This window comes from Oryx dammah, unplaced genomic scaffold, assembly GCF_014754425.2.
Source record: "Oryx dammah isolate SB20612 unplaced genomic scaffold, SCBI_Odam_1.1 HiC_scaffold_26, whole genome shotgun sequence".
Lineage (NCBI taxonomy): Eukaryota > Metazoa > Chordata > Mammalia > Artiodactyla > Bovidae > Oryx > Oryx dammah.
Window position 1 is genome coordinate 82,846,271 of NW_024070210.1, and position 6,319 is coordinate 82,852,589.

Genomic DNA, 6,319 nt, shown 5'->3' on the forward strand with positions numbered 1-6,319 from the left:
TATTTTGCCAGGAGATGAAACGTTTCAAGACATGACTTGACTGTGCCGTGAACATCACTTAGAGTGAAGCGAGCCAAGATGAGCCATGCAATAACCTGTTATTTCAGATAATAATAATGTAGCTGCGAACTCTAACAAACACCTACTGAGTGGGTGCCATGTGCCATGTGGTATTCTGAGCATTTTATATTCACTCATTTTATCCTCACCACAACCCCATGAAAGAGGTATCATTGAGAAATGGAGGTGCCAAGAAGTCAAATAACTCTCCCAAAGTCACCCAGCTAGCAGGTGGGAAAGTCACAATACAACCCAGGCAGCCTGAGCCCAGAGTTTATGCACTTAACCATCCTTTGATGCTGCTTGCTATCCACACACGAACAGTGCCAGCTTAAAGGAGCAAAACAGAGGTTGCATCTGCTGCTGTCTTTTCCCTGGTGTCCTCTAGAGTTAAAGGAACATTCTAAGTCTCAATGGATACATTGGATTCCTCAAGTCGCAACACAGCAGGGTGGTCCCATGTCTTCTGTAGGGCTGGGACCAGTCATCCTGAGATCATCCTTGAGTATTTGTATGGGGGCATATAGGTTACCAGCTAATGAGCTTTCAATACCTCTTGGGTTAGGAAGCTTCATGCAAGATAGTACATATGACAAGGGGTGGGGGATCCCTGCCCTTGAGGAGCTTAAACTTTTACCGAGGCAGCCAAATAAACACACAAAAGTGACAGTGAAGGTCGCTCACTTGAGTCGGACTCTTTGCAACCCCATGGACTATACAATCCATGGAATTCTCCAGGCCAGAATACTGGACTGGGCAGCCTTTCCCTTCTCCAGGGGATCTTTCCAACCCAGGGATCGAACCCAAGTCTCCTGCATTGCAGGCAGATTCTTTACCAGCTGAGCCACAAGGGAAACCCCAATACACAAGTACATAAATAAATATTTCTTTCACAATGGCACGTCACCCGAGACTGAGGGACCAATGGCTGTACAGGCAAAAGGAATGCCAACAGTCCAAAAAAAGTAAATATCACAGTGGACTTTCATTGTTAGGACTTACAGTATTCTTTTGAGAGAGGAATATCCTTTGAAGAGTCACCATTAACAACAAGGTGGGCAAGTTTGCCAGCCAACAATGGGAGGTACAGGACAGGAGCTAGAAGCTTACAAGAGAATGGATTATCATCTCTTTTAACAGAGATGTTAGGCATGCTTGCTCTATGCTCTGTTTATGCTTCTCCCTCACTGGCTGGGGAGCTTCTCAAGGCCAGGGATAAGTTTATTCATCTTTACATCTTTGCTCATCTTTGCCTAGTACACAGTGGCTATGCAATAAAAGCTTGATGAATGAATGAAGGATGAATGGTGTGTGTCTCCAACAGACTTTTTACTGAATTGCTAGGTGCTCAGTGAATTGCTACAGACTGCCCTTGAGAGAGAATGAAGGCACCAGGACACTGCAGATGCGTGCTGCCTCCACAGCGCGTCCAACCCTCCCAAGCCCTCTGCTGGCCATCATCATTCGCCACAGCCCTTTCAGGAATCCTGCCCCAGGCAGCAGTGCTATGCTCTGCTGTGCTTAGTCTCTCAGTCGTGTCTGACTCTTTGTGACCTCATGGACTGTTGTAGCCCGCCAGGCTTCTCTATCCATGGGGATTCTCCAGGCAAGAATACTGAAGTGCGTTGCCATGCCCTCCTCCAGGGGATCTCCCCAACCCAGGGATCGAACCCAGGTCTCCCACACTGCAGGTGGATTCTTTACCATCTGAGCCACCATGGAAGCCCAGGGTATTGAGAAACCAGACCTTGGGGCCCCAGGCCTGGTCACACTTCCAGTATCACCCTTCTGGGTTGAGGCCAGCCAGAGAGATGGGCCCCTGACATTCCCTCTGCTCTCTATCTTTGGTATTTTCTCCTACCCCTTGCAAGCCCATCCTTCTTCCACATCATATTGAAACTCAGCCACAGAACTCATTTCTTCCCACTGAACCTCCATTCTGCAAATCAGCTGGCTTGCCCAGAGCATCCTGAAAACCCAGAGAATTGGAATTAAGAAAAAATGTTGAGAAGATCTTAAAACTCCCTGGATACTTTTAAGCAAATGCATTACAGCAGGTTTTTTGCTAACTCATTAAAGAAATCACCTTAGTTCTCCTTTCTTCCCTGGAGAAACTAGGTAATCAGCATGGATTAGTCAAGGATTTCAAGGCAAACTACATCATTTTCACGGTCATTGACATTAATGTGGTGTATATTTGTTTTTACTCCTAAAAAATGTTTCCCAGGTAACCCAGGAAAACAATCCAGGGTAGAAATATCAGGCAGGCAAGATATTTTCAATAAATGAGCCATTTGTTCTTGCTTCTGCACAGAGTTGCTTTTTCAATTTCAGATGTCATGATACTGCAGATAAAAGGGAGACATGCATTTGGGAGTAAGAGTGCTTTCTCTTGTCCAAATATTACTTACTTAGTCATTTGATTTACAGCACTTGATAAACCTGGTTGAATTTCTCTACTTCTATGTAGGTATCACATTCAGAGCTCCAACCCAGCAATTGTCACAGTGTATCATTATGACTGGTGCTTTCCTTTCCTCCCCATAACAGGACAGTACAGAAGAGTAAAGACTTTTCTCAAGGAGTTATTTTTTATATTCTTGGTTCCTAGAATAGCACTTTGGGGCACAGCAGGTGTTCTGTGAGACCGGAAGAACTTACATTCAATCTCACTTGGAAGGCCTTCTCTTCAGGCATGATTGTAATACATTCCAAACGTACTGATGCCCAGCCTGCAGTCTGAATAGAGACTCTACTGCTTTGTAATAACTATAACTGCTTCTGAAATTAACACCATCGATGACATTCTCTGCTGTCTTCAGATACACATCATAGTGAACTGTGAGGGATGCAGGCCGCTCTCACTAGGAATCAAAGATATCTACAGCCAGACTCCATTTTTCCTCCCTGCTCAGAATTCAACCCCTCCCCAGCATCCTCTGCCAAGAGTGATTTGTAATCCCTGGGTTGCAGACATCGAAGGAAACAAGATCAGACTTCCACAGCCTGAGTTCTGCACAAGAACCACAGATTTTCTGACGTGCTACCCAAGCCTTCTCCAAGATGATGAGCCATCTCATTGCAAAAAGCAATATATTTTCCAGCCACTTTGGATCGAAGGCAGGTGGCCATGGGACTAAGAGCAGCTCTGGCTCAGGCTGAGCTACCCTTCTGGCCCACTTTCTCTCCTTTTGCTATAAAGCCCAGGTCCTGACATCTACAAATGGCCCTTGGCCCTCGGGCAATCACCTGTGTACATCTGTGTATGCACGCGCGCGCACACACACACACACACACACACATATGCACACACACATCAGGTGGGTGTGCCAAGAGTACTAACAGAACAAACTCACAGACAACACACATCATTTTTATCCATCAGGTGGGTCTAGGTGAGACTTAACGGCTGTGTGGAACACTTAGAAAAAAAGATGTTTATAAAATTGTACATGTTTATTGAAGAAAAATTGAAAATGACAGGGAAACATAAAGAAGAAAGTGATAATTACTCATAACCTCACAATCCCAGTCAGCCACTCAATATTTTTGGTGTTTTTCCTTCTGGTGTTTGTTTCTATGCTTAATAATTTTATATGAAGTGGAAGTGTTAGTCATCAGTCACGTATGACTCTTTGCAACCCCATAGACTGTACAGCCTGCCAGGCTCCTCTGTCCATGGAATTCTTCAAACAAGAGCACTGGAGTGGGTAGCCATTCCCTTCTCCAGGGGATTTTTCCGACCCAGGGATCGAATCCAGGATTCCTGTATTGCAGGCAGATTCTTTACTGTCTGAGTCCCCAGGGCAGGTGGATACATTCTTTTTGAAAGCAACCCATAAGTTAAGAAGGAGCTTAAATAGTTATACCTTTTGGCTTAGTGATTCTGGCTTTAGGAATCTACTATAAGGAACTAAGCAGAGAAACAGGTAAAGAATTTCCTACAAAGATATTCATCACAGATTCCAATAATAAAGGAATTTCTTAGATATGTTATCTGGCTTCCATGGGGTTAAATATTACACAGTGATTAAAATATTTATGAATGTTACTAATAAAATGCTTATGATTTAAAGTGAAAAATAAAATGCAAAACTATTTAAGTGATTATATATAGAACATAGATAACATACATAAGTAAATATTAATAAGTAATATAAAGATTATGTGTAAGTATATATTAATAAGTAATATATAGACAACATATATAAGTACATATTCTATATGTTAGTGTAGAATATTAAAATATTTTAATCACTGTTTAATAGTTCACCCCACAGAAGCCAGATAACACTATCTAAGGAATTATTTTATTGTTGGAATCTGTGACAAATATCCTTATAGGAAATTCTTTACCTGTTTCTCTGTTTAGTTCCTTACAGTAGATTCCTAAAACCAGAATCACTAAGCCAAAAGGTATAACTATTTAAAATCCTTCTTACATATGAATTGTTTTAAAAAAGAGTGTGTCCACCTAAAATTCCACTGAAATGGGTAAAATCAACACACTTGCCAATAATGTTAGCATTATAATAGTTTCCAATTTGATGCATAGTTAGTTAGGGTAAGCAAGTAGCTACAACAAGCCATCCCAGAGTTTCAAAGGCTTAACACACAAAAAGTTTTTGCTCAATTCATTATCTGATGTGGGTTGGCAGGGGCATTCTGCTCCACACAGGCATGCAGGCATCCAGGGAGCCAGTCTCCTTTCAGCTAAGGACGTCACCATCGTCTAGGGCCTCAGAATCCTCCACTGTTGTTTTGTTTTGTTTTTCCACTTTCCATTCAGTGAACAAACAAGGGAAAAGGGAAAGCATGCGAGACTGAGCTGACAGCTTCACAGAGGCAACTTAAGTCACCGCCACTCTCCTATTCCATTAGTCATATGGCCACACCTAACTGCAGAGCCTGTGGGAAGGTGGTCTGTCCACATTCCCAGGAGGAAACTTTTGGGTAAATGACTTTTCCTGGTACAGGATGGGCATATATGTGTTAGTCACAATAGGCAAAAAAAAAAAAAAAGTCATTTTAACTGTATTTCCTTTGATTATTAGTAAAGTTGGAACAGATTTTCATTTTTATTACCCATGTGCACTATCTTTCTGTGCATTTTGCCAGTTTTTCTGTTGAGTTCAGAATGTTTTCAGTTGAGTTTTAAGAAGCACTTGCTATATTAAGGACACTGACTCTTATTTTCTCAAGTTCTTTCAGTTTGATTTTTGTCTTTTAATTTTGCTTATAACTTTTATGGAAATAAGTTTTCTTTTTTTTCCCTGCCATACAGTAGATCCTTGTTAGTTCAGTTCAGTCGCTCAGTCACGTCCAACTCTTTGCAACTCCAAGGACTGCAGCATGCCAGGCTTCCCTGTCCATCATCAACTCCCGGAGCTCACTCAAACTCATGTCCATCGAGTCAGTGATGCCACCTAACCACCTCATCCTCTGTCATCCCCTTCTCCTCCTGCCTTCAATCTTCCCCAGCATCAGGGTCTTTTCCAATGAGTCAGTTCTTCGCATCAGGTGGCCAGCGTATTGGGGTTTCAGCTTCAGCATCAGTCCTTCCAATGAATATTCAGGACTGATTTCCTTTAGGATGGACTGGCTGGACCTCCTTGCAGTCCAAGGAACTCTCAAGAGTCTTCTCCAACACCATAGTTCAAAAGCATCAGTTTTTCAGCAGTCAGCTTTCTTTATAGTCCAACTCTCACATCCATACATAACTACTGGAAAAATCATAGCTTTGACAAGATGGACTTTTGTTGGCAAAGTAATGTCTCTGCTTTTTAATATGCTGTCTATGTTGGTCATAGCTTTTCTTTCAAGGAGCAAGCGTGTTTTAATTTCATGGCTGCGGTCACCATCTGCAGTGATTTTGGAGCCCAAAACAATAAACTTTCTTACTGTTTCCACCGTTTCCCCATCTATTTGCCATGAAGTGATGGGACCAGATGCCATGATCTTTGTTTTCTGAATGTTGAGTTTTAAGCCAACTTTTTCACTCTCGTCTTTCACTTTCATCAAGAGGCTCTTTAGTTCTTCACTTTCTGCCATAAGGGTGGTGTCATCTGCATATATGAGGTTATTAATATTTCTCCCAGCAATCTTGATTCCAGCTTGTGCTTCTTCCAGCCCAGCGTTTTTCATGATGTACTCTGCGTATGAGTTAAACAAGCAGGGTGACAATATATAGCCTTGACGTACTCCTTTCCCAATTTGGAACCAGTCTGTTGTTCCATGTCCGGTTCTAACTGTTGCTTCT